The sequence below is a fragment of the Schistocerca nitens genome, chromosome 12 (assembly GCF_023898315.1).
Source record: "Schistocerca nitens isolate TAMUIC-IGC-003100 chromosome 12, iqSchNite1.1, whole genome shotgun sequence".
NCBI lineage: Eukaryota > Metazoa > Arthropoda > Insecta > Orthoptera > Acrididae > Schistocerca > Schistocerca nitens.
Genome location: NC_064625.1, coordinates 113,288,697 through 113,310,099, shown reverse-complemented (window position 1 = coordinate 113,310,099; position 21,403 = coordinate 113,288,697).

Genomic DNA, 21,403 nt, shown 5'->3' with positions numbered 1-21,403 from the left:
ACCGGGTGTACCGCCAGAATCCAGAAACAATTGAACAGCTGAAGCAGTACATCTCATCTGCATGTGAAGCCATTCCGCCAGACACGTTGTCAAAGGTTTCGGGTAATTTCCTTCAGAGACTACGCCATATTATTGCTACGCATGGTGGATATGTGAAAAATATCGTACTATAGAGTTTCCCAGACCGCAGCGCCATCTGTTGTTGACAATTGTAACTACTGTAATTTCGAAAGTTTGTCTGCCTGAAAATGTACTGTTGGCCCAAGCATATTGCAACAAACGGTGTATTTCTATCGCTGCTCGTTTAGTTTGTATTGCCGTTTCAAATATACCGGTCATTTTTGAAACACCCTGTAAATGCGTGAAATGAGGCTACCAATAGAGCAGAACGGTGAGTACAAATGGGCCGGCAAACGGGGCTGACTGGTAGCAAATACTAGCTGGATACCGGCAGCAACCTAAGTTCTGTTCACGTGCCTGGGAGAATTCCGTGTGCACAGTCAGCAATGATGACCAGGTGACGCTTCGAGGACAATGACGAGGTAACGCTTTCAGAACAAGCTTCAGTGGAAGCAGTCCACCAATCAAGAGGATGGAAATGGTCACGTGAGGGCCGGGTGCGGGATGGCATGTGCCGTGGAACCTAGAGCTCTGCCTCTCTTGTCAGCCACCTCTCGACCCGAACAGACATTGTTTTCCTGTCTTCTTTCAGATTTCCACGCTGTCTCCCGTTACCTCCCAAGGTTCAGAGGCATCCTTTAATTATTAGAAATAAAGCTCTAGAGTAGGCCAGTTTTGAAATGGAAACCTACTGTTCTCATTCCAGTCATCCTTACAATCCGGTTGGACACAGATCCTAACAGTCTTACCATCGGCCAACTTGCACAAATGGTTGATCCAATAGATGGGTTTGGATAGGAACACCGCGCAGACGTCAGCTCACAACCACCCCCAGACAAATGGAAAATCGTCAACGTGACGCTCTTGGAGCCCACTGCAGAGCTAAAGGCCTGGTACTGTGGGGGGTGTAAGAAGTGTACAGCTACTGATAGAAGTCAACGATTTTAGGGGGGGGGGGGGGCTCATGATTGTGTTTTTGATCTAATTAATTTTAACGCCCTATGCTACATTGGGAGAAGTTTTGGTGTTTTAAGCTCACGACCTAAGTTTACAACCTGATGACTCTAAAGACGCCTTGTTGACAGAATTGTGGTTAAATGCTACCAGTTATTACTAGTAGAGCATAACAAGTGTTACCTCACATATCTGAAAGGGATAATATTAAATTAATAATGTGTAACTTCGTGGTACACTCACAAATTTCACCAAGGCCATTTTATAATCCGTTTCCTCAACACTCGGCTGGAGGTCAAAACGTGTCTACGGCCTTTTAATCGTTTTACACTTTCATCAGCTTTTAGGAGTAACTGACTTACTCGCATACATAGTCGAATAGTCGCAGCCACCTAATGCGTGTCCACAAAATATGTACCGATGTAAACAACGAAGTAAGCATTCAGGCTATTTCACCCACTATTTTTATCCGATTTTTAAATCAAACTAAAAATTACGTCGCCAGTTCTGTGAGAATCCAAAGCCAGGAAAGCTGAATGGCAAGGCTACCCAGTATTAACACTGATAATTCTCATTTCATTCTGAAGAGACAATGAGGGAAAGAATTACATGGAAATGGGGGAGCTTTTTGTATTGGAAAGGAGTTCAATGTATTATTGTAATTATCGACGAACGGGAACAGGAGTTGAGACTGGTATTAAAAGGAACAGACTGTGTGCTAACTTACGGCGATGATGTGCACGTAGAGAAAGAGAGAACTATTGAACCTGAGCGGAGCTGAAGAATATGCTGGATGGCTTAATTTTAAACTTGGACAAGATTCTGTTGAAAACATGAGTAAATAAAAAAGTGGGATGCAAGGAAGAAACAATAGGAAGTGCTATACAATATCTGATCAAAACTATTCCGGTATGCGTCAGTGGTCATTAATATAGAGTGTGTCCATCCTTCCCCTTCATGACGGCTTGAATTCTACTGGAGACACTTCCAATGAGATGTTTGAATGTCTGTGGAGAAATGGTAGCCCATTCTTCCGCAAAATTCGAAACCAGTCTAGGTACTGATTTTGGACGGTGGGGTCTGGAGCGAAGCCGGCGTTCCAGCTCATCCCAAAGGTGTTCTATTGGTTACAGATCAGTACTCTAGACAGGCCAGTCGCCTTCAAGAATGTTATTGTCCACAAATAAGGGCCACGCAGGTGATGCTACTTGACCAGGTGCATAGTAAAAACATCCATCGAAACTGCTTGTCTACGGTACTCCCTACACAATGCTGTAAAATAAGTTCGTATCCTACCACATTTAGCATTTTCGTAAGCACAGCAAAGGGACCACACGCTAGCCACACCGTAAGATCAATTCCTCCATACTTGTTTCCACGGCTCTCAAATGTCCAGCCGGATGCGATCGTTGAAGTCGCACGATATTTCGGCGGATAACCTTTCCGCCATCATCAGGTAGTTCTGATGATGACGGAAAAGCTATTCGCCGAAATATCATGCGACTTCAACGATCGCATCCGGCTGGACATCCGAGAGCCCTGAAAACAATACATACTTCGGGAAAGCGTCCGATCACATATCCTCCATACTTCATTGTTAACAACACATATGGCGGTAGGAAACGTTTACCAGGCATTCGCCAAACCCAAACACTTCCATCCGATTGCCACAGGGTACAGCGTAATTCATCATTCCAAATCACTCATTCTCAGTCATTCGCCATCCTGTGCCGTCGCTGCTTATACAGCTTCAAGCAACACTTAGTACTGATTACAGAAAGGTATGGCTTACAAGACGGTGCTCGACCATTACACCCCATTCTACTGAACCCCCTACGCACAGTCGAGGTGCCAGCTTGACTGCTGGTAACATCTTGGAACTCACTAGCTCCTTCCGCCTATTTTCATGAGATTTTCAACAACTGTCCTCCACAATGCTAGGCAGTCCCTGCCCATGAGCACAAGAGCTCTATCTGGTCTTGGTTCAGCTGCGGTTCTTCCTTTCTTACTGCACGTCACCTACAGTCAATTTGGGCAGCTTTGAAACCGTTGACATATCTCTGATGGATTTGTTTTTCAACTTACATTCAATGGCTAATCGATGTTCGAGGTAAGTGAGTTCTGCTGACCGACCCACTCTGCTGCTACTGCTTTACTGCTGACAGCATAACAGTCTCCATCAAAATAGGTCTCGGACGGCCCAATGGTACCTACCGACCGAACTACGTGTCATCCTGAACCAACAGACATCAGTGTATGCGGATATGGAGGGGCATGCGACCAGCACACCGATCTCGAGGCTGTTGTCAATTTTCGTGACTGGAGCAGCCTACTTCTTAATAAAGTAACACCTCAAGTGGCCTCACAAGGACTGAGTGTACCCCACATGCCAAAAGCGCTCGGCCGACGCGGACGGTCATACACTAAATCCGACAGCGCTCAATTTCAGATACCTGACGAGAACCCGTGTTACCACTGCGGTAATGCCACTGTCCTACACAATACTCCCCTTCTCCTTTTATACTGGCGAGTGCTTCTGTAGTGGCATGTAGTGGTCTATACCGTATCACATAGGTGTTTCCTGATACTTTTTATCAGAAAGGGTAGAAAGCAAGGGAGATTCTTCAAAAAGAACGAACTGCTAATATCCAAAAACATGAACACTCACAGTACAGACCTTTTTTAAGCAGCTATGTTTGGAGGGCAGATATGTTTAAGTGTGGAACGCGGAGAACGCGGAACAGAGGAGCAAAGCCATCAGAAGAGTGCGTGTGAAATGTGGTGTCGCTGGATACTGTTGCATATCAGACGGATTGTTACACGTAGAAGTGAAGAATGGGAGGTGAAGTGACTCGGATACTTGGCAACCAGTGAGACACTAGAGCCTTGCGGGTAGCATACACAGAGAGCTGCAGGGGTTTCACCAGCAAACGCCAGGGCAGACGCTTCGAGTGCCCGTCGACCACAATCTCGCGGAACTACTGCTTCCCGCGGGGTGACGTGAGTGCAAATAGTTCCAACACTATCCTGGCGGCTCCACCATATTCAGACCGACGTTCATGGCTAGATTAGATTAGATTAGTACTTGTTCCATGGATCATGAATACGGCACTTCGTAACGATGTGGAACGCGTCAGGTCAAAAAAAGGAATCAATACAAGATATTATATTACACAAAATATACATGACACCTAATATTTTTAATTTTCTTTTGGGTGGGGGTGGGGAAATTACCCACTTACTATATCCAAACATTCACTTAACGTGTAGAAGGAGTTGCCATTCAGAAATTCTTTTAATTTCCTTTTAAATACTGTATGGCTATCTGTCAGACTTTTGATGCTATTAGGTGAGTGACCAAAGACTTTTGCGGGAGCATAATTTACCCCTTTCTGAGGTAAAGTTACATTGAACTTAGTAGTGAAGATCATCCTTTCTCTTAGTGTTGTAGCCATGTACACTGCTATTACTTTTGAATTCCTTCAGATTGTTAATAACAAATTTCATATTAAGTATATATATATATTGAAGCTACAGTGAAGATCCCTAGCTCTTTAAATAAGTGTCTGCAGGACGATCTTGGATGAGCTCCAGAAATTATTCTGATTACACGCTTTTGTGCAAGCATTGCATCAGAGTTCCGCTTAGGAACCATTGCGCCTAGAGGAGCTTCGACACCCATTATCCAGTCAGAAATTACCGCTATGTGGAGGAACCAGATCCGTCGCTGGACCCAGCCAAGACGTGACGTCTTCCGCAGCACAGTCTTGGGTGGGCATTAGTACTACTGTACCGTCTTAGTGGCGTGCTCTTAAACGTTCAATTCATACTGTATGGAGGACAGTGGATTGAGCGCTGGGTATTCTGGCTTGGCCTGACACGAATAAAACGTAAAATGACCCTGTTTGCAGGGACTGAGACTAAACAGCGAGCTGCTAACTTCAGAACATTCCTAGTGAAACCAGATTTTGAAATTTTTGTTACTTCAATTTCGGTCTTCTGTTGGCTGTTCATTTATTGGCTGTCTTGTATGGACTTTAACTACCAAGCGATTTTTCATTTATGTTGTGTGAATCTAGCTGCCAGAAGGGTACTTCAGTTTAGATTCGATCCATATTACTGCTTCTTAAGTGAGGGATCTACTTTTTGTATTCTTATGTATAATCCAATGAACTTGCTATTCACTTTTTATATAAGCCTTAATCCCTATGTGCTGCCACCAGTGCGAGGCACATCAGAAGGATTCAACAATAAAAATGCCTAGCAAAGAACTCGACGGATCAAAGAGAGAGAATTGTTGCGCACTTGTTACTGGAAGATTTGTAAATAAAAATTTCAGCTGAAAGGGTGGCAGAAGGCAAAAATTTCAGGGCAGGTTCAAAATGGTTCAAATGGCTCGGAGCACTATGGTCAGTCCCCTAGAACTTAGAACTACTTAAACTTAACCAACCGAAGGACATGACACACATCCATGCCCGAGGCAGGATTCGAAACTGCGACCGTAGCGGTCCCGCGGCTCCAGACTGTAGCGCCTAGAACCGCTCGGCCACTACGGCCGGCTCCAGGGCATAAGGCATATTGTCGACGAAGTGGGATTCTGCAGTTGTGCTGAAATGAAAAGGATTACTAACATGCTTCGGGAACGGCGAATTGATTAAAGACAAAGTACTTGTAGTTAAGGATTAGTTTTAGTAACGGTTATAACTTCAGCAACTTCGCTTTCAGTTGGAATGTTAATCAATTACCAAGTGGGCTAGACGTGGGCTCATCCATATCTCGCACAACGTGAGACATACTGATGTTCATTAACCGCCTAAAGCACAAAATATTCAGCATCCAGGAACACTCCTTGAAAAATCAACGTGTGCGACAAAATGTATGTAGGTGTTATCTTACCTTAAAACAAAGGTGATACGAATGACACCACTAACACCATAAATTTGTTCAATAATAAACACAATAAAATATATTTCGCAGCTGAAGAAGACAAAAATACTACCATTTGTTTCATAGATTTTTTACCCAAAAATCGCAATAGGTAATATTTCAAGATATGCACGAAAAAGACAATTTCTGGTACCACATCATCCCCCCAGGCATACATAAAGAGTCTGCATACGAAACGATGGTATGTAGAACAACCAAAATTTCTCTAAAGAAAGACGCAGCGAGAAGGATTTACGTATCATTAAGTTAATTTCATTTGGTAACGCCTTTTTAGTTCAATGATAGACAAAAACGCAGAAATAGAGATAAAGAAATGAATTCCCGGCTCTATAAAAGAAACGAATAATGTAAACAAGTGTGGTGCCAGCATACCTTATATGGGTAGCATTTCTCAAAAAACAGTGGCCTCACTTAGATCTTATAAAATAGCTTTCTCTACCAACAATAATATATAACAAAAAGTAGTTCAGTATTTTAAACATAGCTGCGCTACAGCAACGGTTCCACGTAATAAGATTAAAAGCAGCCGACCAGTTGCAAAGGATAAAGTAATCTTTACCTAGGTTTCGATAGATTTAAATCTATCTTCTTCAGAAGACAGCCTGAGGACAATGAACATCATAATTTATATTAAAAGGTATGAAACATGAGTCAAGAATAAAGTATAACATATATTAGGAGAATCTTGTATTACAAAATGTGAGAAAGATTCCTGGTACTTACAGTATTACATTAACATGGAGTGATATGTCATTGTCGTTTTTACAAACATCTGCATAGCTCTATTAGTCCAAATAAAATATAGCCCTGAGTACAGGGTTTGTCAGACAAATAAAAATAAGTACATGGAAGTTGGAGAGCGCATAAGCGACTGAGTAAAATCGGCCAGCGTAGTAGCACTGCGGCCAGGGCAGGTGGCGCTCAGGTCGCGAACTATGCGCCGATTGGCGTACTGAAGTAACATGTGAAATATCAATATTAAATGCGTCCTTAGATAGAGTGACAATAAATAAATGGAAAGCATTTAACACTCCCGTTATGACATTGTGGGAGCTATAGGAACAATAACGTAGATACATACATCAAAAAGGCAGGTGGCGCTTCCGCCGTGAGTTAAATGCAGTGGCATATACATCCAGAATATAAAAGTTAATTACCATATTAGTGAAGCACACAGCGCGTATATAAGTCAAAACTTTAAGAAAAATCAGTAATGGCTCTTAAGACATAAATTACGAAACCTGGTCCACATTCCAGTTAATACACATTTTAGAATAAGAGAAAATTACATGAGGGCCGATGTAGTGGCAGCCATACATCGTGAGAAAAACACATTATATAAAAGGTAGTGAGCTGAAAAAAAATTTTTTTTTGAAAGTGCATTATAGCTTCCTGAGGGAATAGACTACTGAGGTTACTAGCATTAATGTTATATATTAAACAGTACGGGTTTAAAGCCTTCGAAAAATTGTCTACAGGCAAGGTTCAACTGATCATTCAGTATATTGCCGTCTTTGAGCTCAAGATGTTTAAAAATAAATAACTCTTCCCACAGATCTAGTCTCCGTCCTTTGACTTGTCTGTGTAGGATAACCGTGTCTTCTAACTATTTAGGCGTATGGCCGGCTATCAAGAGGTGTTCAGCGAAAGTAGAGTTGTGAATATTCATTCCTTTTTTTACCTAATAAATGTTCTTTATATCGTGTTTTCACAGCTCTGCCTGTTTGACCAATATAATATGAGGGGCAGTTATTACAGGTTAGTTTGTAAATACCTGAATTAGAAAACCAATCCCTGGCAATCTCTACTGACAGTGATTTCCCTAAATCACTCCAGGCAAATGCCGGGATGGTTCCTCTGAAAGGGCACGGCCGACTTCCTTCCCCATCCTTCCCTAATCCGATGAGACCGATGACCACGCTGTCTGGTCTCCTTCCCCAAAACCAACCAACCAACCTCTCCTGACTGTACAAGATATCTTTTTAAACTGTTATCTGTAGAGAAGGAGACGTTACAGTTATATTTTTTATTTAGAAGACGTTTAATCCTATACGATATGTTACCCAAGAAAGGGATGGAAATAAATTTTTTAGTTTCTGTGTTATCTGTGGGGAGGTTATTTCTCAAAGTCGAACAATTTTGGGAAATTTTCTTATTGAGCAGGTAATCGATCATATTCTGGTTGTACACATTATTAACCGCAATCGCTTTGATGACATTCAATTCCTTTTTTTGATCCGCAGGCGATAGAGGAGTGGTTACCATTCGGTGAATGGCGGAATGAAAAAATGCCAGTTTATGAGCTTTTGGATGAGTTGAGTCAGCAGGAATGATATTATCTGAATATGTTTCCTTGCGGAAGATATTGAAATGGAAGGTATTATCTTGTATAGAAATTGTTAAATCGAGAAAATTAAGTTCACGTTTATCATTTTAAAGTTCTTTTGTGAAGGAAATTTTTTCATGTAATCCGTTGAAAGTATTAAAGAGATGCTCTAACTCATGGTCAGTGCAATCAAAAGCGATGAAGATGTCGTCAACATAACGTGCATAATAGCGGATTTTGTGGCGTAATTCTGAACTTGAATTGAAGAACGTTATTTCCAGGGCGTTGATAAAAAACCTCTGCTAGAATACCGGCGAGGGGGCTACCCATTGCTAGACCATCTGGCTGTACATACATTTTCCCGTTAAATGTGAAATAATTGTATTTTAAAATGACCTTAAGCAAACCAATGAGTTCCGCAATCTGAGTTTCACTTAATTTTTTATGCTTAAGAAGATTCTCTTTTACAAGGTCTATGGTTTCATCAACCGGGACATTTGTGTAAAGGCTGACGATGTCAAAGGACACCAGTCTAGTGTCAGGTGTACAACTTACAGATTGAATATTGTTAGTTAATTCCTTACTGTTTTTTACAGAAAAGTAGTTCGAAGATTTGTCATCTTACACAATAAGAAAGATGACTTCTCAGATTCTCGAATATAAAAATTCCCATTCAAAAATTGCTCAAGCTACTACATGGGACAGACTGACACGAACTTCCGTGCTAGATACACTAAAAACATCAATTGTCAGACACACAAAAAATTCACAAAATCAGCCATAGAAACACACACAAAATCACTGTAACCAATTTACAAACATCTTAAGATACTCCCATCACTTCCAGAAATCACATACAATGGATTTCAAAGAAGAGCTGGAAATTTTTGTACATCACTAAAAGCAAGCAGGAAAAATTCTGAATGAGGAACTAAAGAGTTAATTTATGAATTTTTTCAAATGTTCCTCCTGTGTTTAATATAGTAAGTCCACAAAAGCGTTCATACCGTGACATGCACTCAAAATTTGCAATAAAATTGTATAAAGTAAATATAAAGCTTAATCAATAACTTGAATATTCAGTTGTGTTAGGAGAGAAGTTGCAATTGAGAACCTGATGTAAATAATGTAATCCATGCAAAATGAAACACTTCCGAACTCTTCAGAAAGCCATACTATCCTTATCTCCTTTTCTCCATATTTTGATGTCACATAAACGTAGAGTGTGATTGATGGTGTGTGTGTGTGTGTGTGTGTGTGTGTGTGTGTATTTCTGAACGTAATTATACAGACAAAAACACTATATTCTAACGTTTGTACGTAAAAAAAATAACAAGACTTATAATTCCGACTTCAATAAAAACGCCAAAAAACGACTGCAGGACAAGAGCAGCAAAAACACACTTGCAAACTTCGCTCAAAATATTAATGTAAATATTTGCACCTCATAATGAGGAAAAATTCACGAAACGCGTCGTGCTAGGCATGATAAATATTTAAATGGTGCAGTGCTTTATTATTTAAATTACGAATGGCGCAGTCGCAGTTTTTCTAAAATCGTTGATTCCCATGGATGAAGTTACGTAATTGATGCTAACTTACCGCTGCTTTGCAGACTTCAAACATTAAACGGTCAGACGTACCTGGAACAGAGAAATGAAAACAGATTAGCGGCGAAAATGATTGAGGCGAGTGGTATCAAACTGTTTCTGTCTCAAAATATCATGGCAATTTTCAAACAACACGATTCCATCCTACGGCAATATTTGCTACGTTGCCTGGTCATTGTATTAATATTCGTACACCTTATGTTTAGGAGAAAAGTCTTATGAATTGTACCACTAACAAGTTTAGCAAATCGTTGGATCGGTAACGCTGCCTGTTGGAAAGAATAGGTACTAGGTTGTATCTAGCTGTTCTACTACATGATCTGTTCGGCTAACCGTTGAAAATGTGACACAATTTTGTATTCGCTGAAATAACATAACTTACCATCTCAAGCCGTTAAATTTCATTTCTTTTCTGCTCCCCTAATGGGTGCTTCTCTTTCTTTGCCACGTGGTGTAGATTCATTCCAAATTGTTGTTACTGATTTCACATCCCCTGTGCACAGTTTTCTGTAATCCTCAGCCTATCTTTCCCGTGACCACATGTTCACTGTTTTTAAACAGGTTCAGCTACTGCACACGCCGGTGTATAAGTTTCTTCCAGCGTATTAGTTTGTCACTGTACAAGACATGTGCAGAGAAATCCCGTTGCACAAATTGTTATTGGTAAATTATATTCTCTCATTTCAGGACTATTATCAATAAATTCGATTTTAATGCACCTTTTTATGGGCCTCACACACTGAAAGGGGTAGAGTCTATTTTGAATAAGATGGAGAGCTAATGATCGGTAAGAAACTAAGTAACAACAAGACATTTTGGCGAGATGTCAACCTGACGTAAGGTGGGTAGTTGGCATTAGAACACATAAAGGGACAACATGGGTGATTGTAGATGAAGGCTCTAACTTAAGGGTAAAGTCTACAGCAGCGGAGGTTGAATATCTGATGACGATGCATTAAAATCAGTTTTTTTTTCAACAAGTTATTAAGTTAGATATGAGTACTAACCGATATCGAGATGCAATACCTGCAGACAGTAACTTCCTTCAGAGGGAAACACGCCACCATCCTCCCTAGTCTATTATTTATGTAACAAGGATGGCTGTGAGCACTATGGGACTTAAAATCTATAGTCATCAGTCCCCTAGAACTTAGAACTACTTAAACCTAACTAACATAAGGACATCACACAACACCCAGTCATCACGAGGCAGAGAAAATCCCTGACACCGCCGGGAATCGAACCCGGGAACCCGGGCGTGGGAAGCGAGAACGCTACCGCACGACCACGAGCTGCGGACGATGTGACAAGGAGTAAATATCGTCAGACATGGACTAAAAAGTAAGATGTCTCTTTCCAAGGATTTAGGATAAACTTTCTGCACCAGGCCTTCAAGAGAGACAGCTCGTTTCATACTTAATCCCGAACATTCCTTCATTTTTATGTGTAGCCGAGGTTAACCTCGTGCTTTACAGTAACTTCAGGCACTGTTCTATAACTACTGGTAACACTTTGTAATTGTCTTGTTTTGTTTAATATGCCTTAGAAATTATTATACAGTAAGATAATCAACTGCAAAATGTGCTGTTTTCCTGTGTGTCTACTAAATTTATTCTTTTATGATAGATAAGGTTGTATAAGACATTGCCGTAATTATCTTTTCTACAGTCTGCTTTGCCAAAGAGGAAATTCATACATACTGTCTCTTTAATATTACTTAAAATTTAGGGAAGGACACTTAATTTCAGTACCCTAGTTATATGTGTTATATAAATGGGGCTGTAACTAATTTTTATTTGTACATTTTAAATGTACAAGTGATTGCACAAGGAAGTCAGTTTGAGTGTCTTTGTAGAGCGTGGGGACAACTTTTAAGGGAATTGTCAAGGCTTGTTCGATTAAAACCAGTGATGTAGCTATAAACAGACCAGTACATGATGTTTGCAATACAATGGAATCATTGCCTTTTTGGAGATTATCAGAGAAGCAAATGTAAATAATATGATGATAATCCATAATTAAAGACCACAGAACTACACGTTGCATGTGATCCCATGTCCGGAATATTGTTTGCTACGGACAAGAATGATTTACATCACATGGAGTCACTGAGTCCTGGTAGTCAAGGAAAGCAGGATTTGGTTACGATTGTGTACGGGACCGTAATCTGTTACTATTGGTTCCGTTTTTCAATTACACACATTTATTTTAAAACGATAATTCCAGACTGAGCAATAAATAAAGATATCACACGTCATTAATGAAAGAATAAACAACTGTGTAATTAATAGTGCTTTCACTGCGTTACAATTTACCAAATGAGCGTAAAATACAGACACAGCAAATAATGTTTTAAAAACAAGCCAATGTGATCCCAATTAGAAATTTAAGTCAAGTAACCACACTCACGGCTGAAGGCCTTTAACGCCAAGAATGACAATTATAAAAAAAATTAACAAACACACTGTAAAACAGCAATGCAATAGCAAAGGTTAATTTAAAAGGACAGGCAACTTATCACCGAACGGGTGAGACAAAATGATGGTAAGCTTGGTAGCACAACCATGTAAACCTTCTGTAGCGCCTAGAATGGCAATTATATAAAAATTTTAAAAACATGCAATAAAAGAGCAAATACAATAGGGCGACAGTTACTACATATCGATAACCGCCGCTGATGCCACTAGCGGACACGCAACGCTTGCGGAACGGAGTGGCGCCAGTCACCACGAGAAGACAAACAACCGCAACCATACCAACTAAACGATATGTCTGACCTGCAACAGAGGCCACAACCTTCCAACAGCACCAACGTGAGCCGCAGCACGGCTGAGGCATGTAATGTTAGTTACTTCTGATACTATATTGCTTTTGGACATAATTATTATTGATGCTCACCATATTACTACTCTGAATGCGAAAATATTTTACTGTAGCCAACCGCAGAAATCAAATATAGAGCAGAACAGCAGAGAACTAGTATGGTCGTGGTTCGAAGTACGCTCTGCCAGGCACTTAAGTGTGATTTACAGAGTAGTCCTGAAGATACGAGGGCAGTTCAATAAGTAATGCAACACATTTTTTTTCTCGGCCAATTTTGGTTGAAAAAACCGGAAATTTCTTGTGGAATATTTTTGAACATTCTCGCTTCGTCTCGTATAGTTTCATTGACTTCCGACAGGTGGCAGCGCTGTACGGAGCTGTTAAAATGGCGTCTGTAACGGATGTGCGTTGCAAACAATGGGCAGTGATCGAGTTTCTTTTGGCGGAAAACCAGGGCATCTCAGATATTCATAGGCGCTTGCAGAATGTCTACGGTGATCTGGCAGTGGACAAAAGCACGGTGAGTCGTTGGGCAAAGCGTGTGTCATCATCGCCGCAAGGTCAAGCAAGACTGTCTGATCTCCCGCGTGCGGGCCGGCCGTGCACAGCTGTGACTCCTGCAATGGCGGAGCGTGCGAACACACTCGTTCGAGATGATCGACGGATCGCCGTCAAACAACTCAGTGCTCAACTTGACATCTCTGTTGGTAGTGCTGTCACAATTGTTCACCAGTTGGGATATTCAAAGGTTTGTTCCCGCTGGGTCCCTCGTTGTCTAACCGAACACCATAAAGAGCAAAGGAGAACCATCTGTGCGGAATTGCTTGCTCGTCATGTGGCTGAGGGTGACAATTTCTTGTGAAAGATTGTTACAGGCGATGAAACATGGGTTCATCACTTCGAACCTGAAACAAAACGGCAATCAATGGAGTGGCGCCACACCCACTCCCCTACCAAGAAAAAGTTTAAAGCCATACCCTCAGCCGGTAAAGTCACGGTTACAGTCTTCTGGGACGCTGAAGGGGTTATTCTGTTCGATGTCCTTCCCCATGGTCAAACGATCAACTCTGAAGTGTATTGTGCTACTCTTCAGAAATTGAAGAAACGACTTCAGCGTGTTCGTAGGCACAAAAATCAGAACGAACTTCTCCTTCTTCATGACAACGCAAGACCTCATACAAGTCTTCGCACCCGAGAGGAGCTCACAAAACTTCAGTGGACTGTTCTTCCTCATGCACCCTACAGCCCCGATCTCGCACCGTCGGATTTCCGTATGTTTGGCCCAATGAAGGACGCAATCTGTGGGAGGCACTACGCGGATGATGAAGAAGTTATTAATGCAGTACGACGTAGGCTCCGACATCGACCAGTGGAATGGTACCGTGCAGGCATACAGGCCCTCATTTCAAGGTGGCGTAAGGCCGTAGCATTGAATGGAGATTACGTTGAAAAATAGTGTTGTGTAGCTAAAAGATTGGGGAATAACCTGGTATATTTCAATGCTGAATATAACAACCCCTGTTTCAGAAAAAAAATGTGTTGCATTACTTATTGAACTTCCCTCGTAGATGTGAATATACCTAGTTCCGTACTTGAGCAGTGTAACCACCCGTGTATTTATATAAACGTCAGTAATCTACCAATGAAATTCAGCCACTTTCACGTCTTGCCCAGACAGAAAATGATGCACAACGCGTATTTTACTTCCGGAGGGATTTTCAGTCAAATGAGGCAGTTTAAATCAGAACCGCGAACGGAGATGGATTCGTCCGTTATGGCGTCTACGTGCAACCAACAATTACATATGACAGCTTAAAAGCACGGATAGCTTGCTCACACTCAGAACACACCCTCAACGTGTACGCCCGCGCTACTTTCCCATTCTCGCGATAGGTCTCGGGACTTTTCGCTCTCTCCATTCTTACATCTCCCACACCTCCTGTGTCGCCTCACCGTTTCCACAGTTCCAATAGCGAGACCCCAGCCACCTTTTCCGAGGGGATCCCCCTCTCGTTTTAGTGCCCACAGCTCAAAACCGCTCCACAACGAACGTCGAACACATCTGTAGTAACACATATATCTCTCTCTCTCTCTCTCTCTCTCTCTCTCCACACCCCAGCCCTTTCCGGCGTAAACCTACGCGTGGTACATCGACAGCCGAGCGAATTTTGCCGTGAACCTAACAAGTTCTCCAGTACTACGGCGCAAGACCCTAAGAAAACGCGATATTCCTTTTCCGTTCAGCATGTTGACTTCACCGACTCAGGCCTCAAATTCACTGTTGTTCTTGCGTCTGAACTGTGTTGTTCAACTGAATAGATGTAGCCTAGTGGCTTCAGAACAAATTTATTATTAGTGCCCCGTTGTCCGTAAGTACCAAGTCAGGATTCGTTTACTGTACTCCGAAGCAAATAAAGCTTTTGACAACATGCACAGAATACAATAGTAGTACGATGATAAGTGTCAAAATGAATGGAAAGTTTGCTGGTGGGTAAAGTGATCTGAAACTATACCTGTGATTGTCTACGACGAATGCGTGACGATAGTCGTGTCAAAAGGGAAGGTATACGTGCCTGGGTTGAAAATCGGCTACGGCTCAACATTTGAATCGACACATGCTGAAAATGCCTTTGTCAATCCAACCTAGTTTCTAGAAAACTAATAAAGCGTAATTACAATTAAGCCATTCACTCTTTTGTCCCGAAAAAAAAATCAGTTATACACAATATTGTTACGGATACCATGTTCACATTGTAACAAAAAACTGTGCACATATAAATGTTTAAAATTGGTTCAGTGAGGTTCTTTTAGCCTGTTTCGGGGTGCCCTACGGTATCCACTGTTTTTTCTGTCAATAAATACATTCAACAGCGGCTTTAATACTAACCAACAATTACAAATTTCTGTCACAATAAGTTTTTCACCTTTACTGCAATTTGTTATGAGCTTTCCTAGTTCCTAAATTGTATAAAACCTGTCATGCATCCTAAGTTCTCTTTTGATTGTAATATAGTCCCTGTTACGAGGGAGAAGGGAATGTCCCCATTACGGGGAAACATTGTTCAATTTTTTCAGACCGATTACAGTCAGTCAACGCCGATAACATTCCCGATGCAACATCAACGTGACTTCTGTCCTCCACAGATCTCGGAATATAAGTGTAATTCGGGGACTGAAGGACGACCGCACTGCAGAATGTTATAGGGGAAAGTGCTTGGAATCCTTGTTTCCAATTGTCTTCATGATATATGTGCATATGTGCTTTATTTTTTTAATGTCAGGAACACAAAATACATCGGCTGAGAACTGTGGCAGTTAAATTGCATCCTGGATAGGAATCTGTGGAATCTGAACTTTTTCATGTAGTCAAAACTAATGTTAAGTAAGTACCTGGGACTCGTCTGTCCTTTTATCTTCTTCGTAGGCTTAGTACAAAGTTTTACCCCCTTCTCTTGTGAACCATAAGCTCTCCAGTGTCACATCGCTATACAACATCGTTATGGTGTGGGCTTCTCATTTTCAGTTTCAGCTCTTCACATGTGCTAAAGTAGGTCCATTTGAGGGCGTCCTGAATGCTGCATAAGGTTACCTTTATCTGAGGACGTTTCTCTTAAACAACTTCAACATCACCAGAATGCTAAGTCTGGTATCTAAACATTTTATATCATTGCCAAAATAATGACATTCTCTTAGGGCAAAACCGTCAATGTTCCTGGATAGCTCTTCATGTTTCTGCTAGAAGGGCTCCCTTGACATCCTAGAAGAGCTTCAGTCACCGACTGATTGAAATCCTTATATCACATAACATGATTTCTGTATCATCTTTCCCACCGTAACGAAGCATCTGCCAGGGTGCCTTCTAGCATTAGAGGTTGCAACTACCTTTCAGCAACACGTAAATGTCCTTAATGCTATTTTCGTTAGTTCCCGACTGAGGTCGTTTTAGCAGGTGGCGATTCATTTGCAATCGTCGAAGAATCTACAAACTGCCACGAAGCAGGTGCTCGTTGGGTACCATGCCAACTGTCAGACAAATACAAACAGGAACGCCTGCAAACGTCGAAGTCGCATTTATGGCATTTTTAAGAGGAGGGAGAAGACTTTTCACTTGCGTAAGAAGTGTTTGGGAGACTGGAGGCTATCACTTCGAACCACTGACTAAGGGGCAGAGCAATGTGTGCATACACGCATCTCCGTCCATAGGAAAACAGTTCGAAAACTGATAGTGACAGGATTCTGCGGTGTGAAAGGTCCACTGCTGATTCATTAGCTCCTAATTTTCAAACGATGAATAGTGAGGGAGAACGACTGCAAGCGTTGGAGTACATTGACTGGAAGTGCATAATGCTGCAAGTTTATCATTCAGTTTCCAACTTCAATTTCTGCTTAATTTTCTTTTAGAATATTTCTCGCCTTTGAAGTAATTCCACTAAATGGCACCATCATATCCAAAGCAGTAAACAGGTGCTTAAGAGTTCGTCCTGTGATAAAATGTAGCCATCTGATGATTGATGAAACTTCAGAAACCGCTCATAACAAGAAACAGTAAAATGAATGAAAGAAAAATACTCAGGAGCACATATCCCATTCCAGTTTAGTCTATTTTGTCAGTCAATACGTATGTACATCCCAAGGCGACACGTAACAAGAGAAGTAAGCACTTAATTTTACTATTCTTATTTGTATGTTACAGTGATCGTTTTTGGAGATCCTTGTATAAAATCCTGATGATAGAAACCTCACCTTCGAAACGCATATATTTCACAGATTTTTACGCTGTAGATAGATGGTTGAGCCGACATTTTAATACTTCAAATACCTTCTATATTACTTTGGGCCAAAGACGGTTTCGAACGTCCTGTTTATAGAAATAAACGTTCTAATACAGGAGACATAAGGATACCAACTCTTTTGTATTGATCTTTTAGTTAGTTATATAAATCTTCCATGAAGTGCAACTATAATTTCTTTTTTTGATGTGAAAGTAGTTATTTTACAATGCTAATGCACGTTATCAGTGACACATGCGGCAAACTACTGAACATTTACGTCAATGCCTTCCACATAATTCTTAAGCCGCTTTTTAATTTTTTTATAAACAGTGATTTATATCGAAGTATATTCAACACACCTCTAACAATAGGTGGTCTGTTTTAAGTATATTTAATTATCTATTTTATTATTCGCTTCAGTAGATAAGTGATCAAATATTTTGATACCTGCATATCTCACACATTTCTGCGTCACACTGGGAATGAGTGACAGATACCATTCCTCATTTTCGTTTTAGTACAATACCGGGAAACCCAAGATACTTTAAAACAATCTAACTCCCATCTATGAAACTGCTTCAAACATCTGATTACCTTAGAAATGAGTCGATGTGTTAAACATTTGACCTTAAGCATGTAGTTGAGAAAAAGGTTTGGAATTATGCTCAGAGTTGGTTGGAAGTCGGTAAGCGCCCTTATTATGAAACATTAGATGAGTGCCATTTGTATTATTTCTCCCCATTTTAAACAAAAGCAAGTTTTTCACTCATCTGGATTTCTATGACGTGGAATCGAATGCTTCTGCAATTATATAATTTTGTATGCACATTTTGTGATTTTATTTATTTATCTACACGTCACGTTCCGTAGGACCAAATTGAGGAGCAAATCTCAAGGTCATGGAGCGTGTCAGCACATGACATTCCAACATAAAAGTAATAACAGATAAAATAAAATGTTTATGAACCCGAGACAAGACAAGTCATAAGTTTAAGTAAACTCTATCAACAATACAACAAGAATCAGCTTAATTTTTCAAGCAACTCCTCGACAGAATGCAAGGAGTGACCCATCAGGAAATTCTTCAGTTTCGATTTGAAAGCACGTGGATACTGCTAAGATTTTTGAATTCTAGTGGTAGCTAATTGAAAATGGATGCATCAATATACTGCACACCTTACTACCCAAGAGTTAAGGAAGTCCGATCCAAATGCACGTTTGATTTCTGCTGAGTATTAACTGAGTGAAAGCTACTTACTCTTGACAATAAGCTAATACTGTTAAAAAAAAAGACAGTATGGAATATATACATATATAGAGGTCAATGGCGAAATACCCAGACTCGTGAAAAGTGGGCGACAATAGGTTAATGAACTTACACCACTAGGTGCCCGAACCGCCCGTTTCTGAGCCAAAAATATCCTTTTAGACTGGGTAGAGTTACCCCAAAATACCAAGTGGCATCAGCGAATAAAAGTAAGAAAAGTAGACTAATATTCGTGTCGAACAATCACTTACTTCACATACCGTTCGAATAGTAAAAATGGCAGTATTAAGTCTTTGAAGAAGCTCCTGAACGTGGGCTTCCACGACAGTTTACTATCTATCCGAACACCTAGAAATTTGAACTGCTCAGTTTCACTAATCATATCACCAGTCTGTGAAATTAAAACTCCAGGTTTTGTTGAATAGTGTGTTAGAAACTGTGAAACCTGAGTCTTACTTCCATTTAGCGTTAGTTTGTTTTCTACAAGCCATGAACTTATGTCATGAACTGCACCTTTTGAAACCGAGCCAATGTTGCACACAACATCCTTTACTACCAAGCTAGTCATCAACAAATAGAAATATTTTAGAGTTACCCGTAATTCTAGAGGGCATATCATGTATATAAATAATAAACAGAAGTGGCCCCAACACTGTTCCCTGGGACACCCCCCATTTGACCGTACCCCACATCACAGCCATACTCAACACTGTCTATTGCTAAAGTCAGAGGTGAACCAATTGTGATGTACTACTCGTATTCTGTAATGGTCCAGCGTCTGTGTCCATGCTGTCTGCAAACTGTGTTGCTAACAGAGTCGGTATAAAGAAGTAATGAAGTAAAATTTCGTGTCTAATACTGAAGTTCAGTCGCATGAAGAGCGAAAATGTAGTAAGCGACGTACTTTTTTTCTCCTTCATTATTTTATGTGTGGTTGTCTGCGCGGGAAAATTTCGTGAAAGTTTGAAATTATGGGTAAAGTTTATTGGTAGTCGCGAACTGCTCTGCTGGAGGAATAAACCCCGGATATTTTCCTGCAATCAATTCGATGAATGAAGACACACAGTTTCGAACTGTAGTACTTGCCTTACTGCACTATACTTTTACACAAATTAATACCTTTTAATGATTAGATTATGGCACCATTTTAAATTCGAACAGTAGCTACTCGAAATATTGAAAATTAATTTTTTTTTGTTCCTTGAAGACTTCAGAAGGCAATCATGCAACTTGTCCGGATTTCGAGACAGTCACTTCGTAATAGAATTTCACGGTTCTTACTGTTGGTTTCAGACGGCATTTCAGTGTTGCTAACAAACTTCACAAGAGATTAAAGGCGTGCCGCTGTAGGTAGTATGACCAACTGTTTAAAGAGCTGCCTGCTGACAGGTGGTAGAGCAGACACCACGTTTCACAATATTACCCACTTCTGTACAACAAACATAATTTCCCTCGATAGATAATTGGTCAGTAATAAGACGCAATTGCGACAGCATTAGATATAAGTGACTGAACGCATGAAATGCAATTCAACATTCTGACATTTCCCATCTCCAAAGCTTTTTATTACCCTTAAAAGCCAACTTCGCACAGCTTAGACGTTTGGGAGGATATACAAGGTGACACGGAGAAACGGGAACGTTTTCACAGTCCAATAAAACTGTAAGTGATTAAGGAAAGAAATTGCGTTCATAGTAATTGAATCCATAGACCGAATGAGGTGGCGCAGTGGTAGCACACTGGACTCGCATTCGGGAGGACGACGGTTCAATCCCGCGTCCGGCCATCCTGATTTAGGTTTTCCGTGATTTTCCTAAACCGCTCCAGGCAAATGCCGGGATGGTTCCTGTGACAGGGCACGGCCGACTTCCTTCCCCATCCTTCCCTAATCCGATGAGACCGATGACCTCGCAGTTTGGTCTCCTTCCCCACACAACCAACCAATTGAAACCATACAACTTTGCCATTTACGAAACACTGACGGCATTTATCATTTTTTTTTAAATTTCGGCCTTTAGATGGTGTCCTCCTGTATGAATACATTCGTGAAATCTGCTGTTGAGATTCCTCATTGAACGCTGCGAAATCTCAGCTGGGATACTATGAACTGTATCCCGAATTTTCTATTTTAAGGGGCTCCGGAACGCCCTATACTTGCAATGTTAAAATAACGCTTATAAATTACATCTTTCCTCACAAAGTATTTGAGGTAGGAAGTTGAACTTTTTACAGATTATTTATTGGAATATGGGCTACAACTTAACACAGGGATTTTACAAAATTTTAGTTCAGTAATTAAAGATGATTTTTTTCAATTGTAATGAAAATTCACAACATTTTTTTGCAATTTATTTATATATTCAAAAATATACAGTTTTTTGGAAAAAGGCTGTGTTAAATTATGCAGAAGGTACTGTGTCACATTTACTGAAAGTTTGAAACAAATATGTTTGGAAGATCCTTAGAAAACATGTAATTAGTATGAGAAAATAAAAGTTTTGGGAATCGAGCGACAAAGATTGGATTAACTTTTTAGTGCATTCCAGGTCCATAGGATGGATTATCTTCATCGTCTGCAAACTCC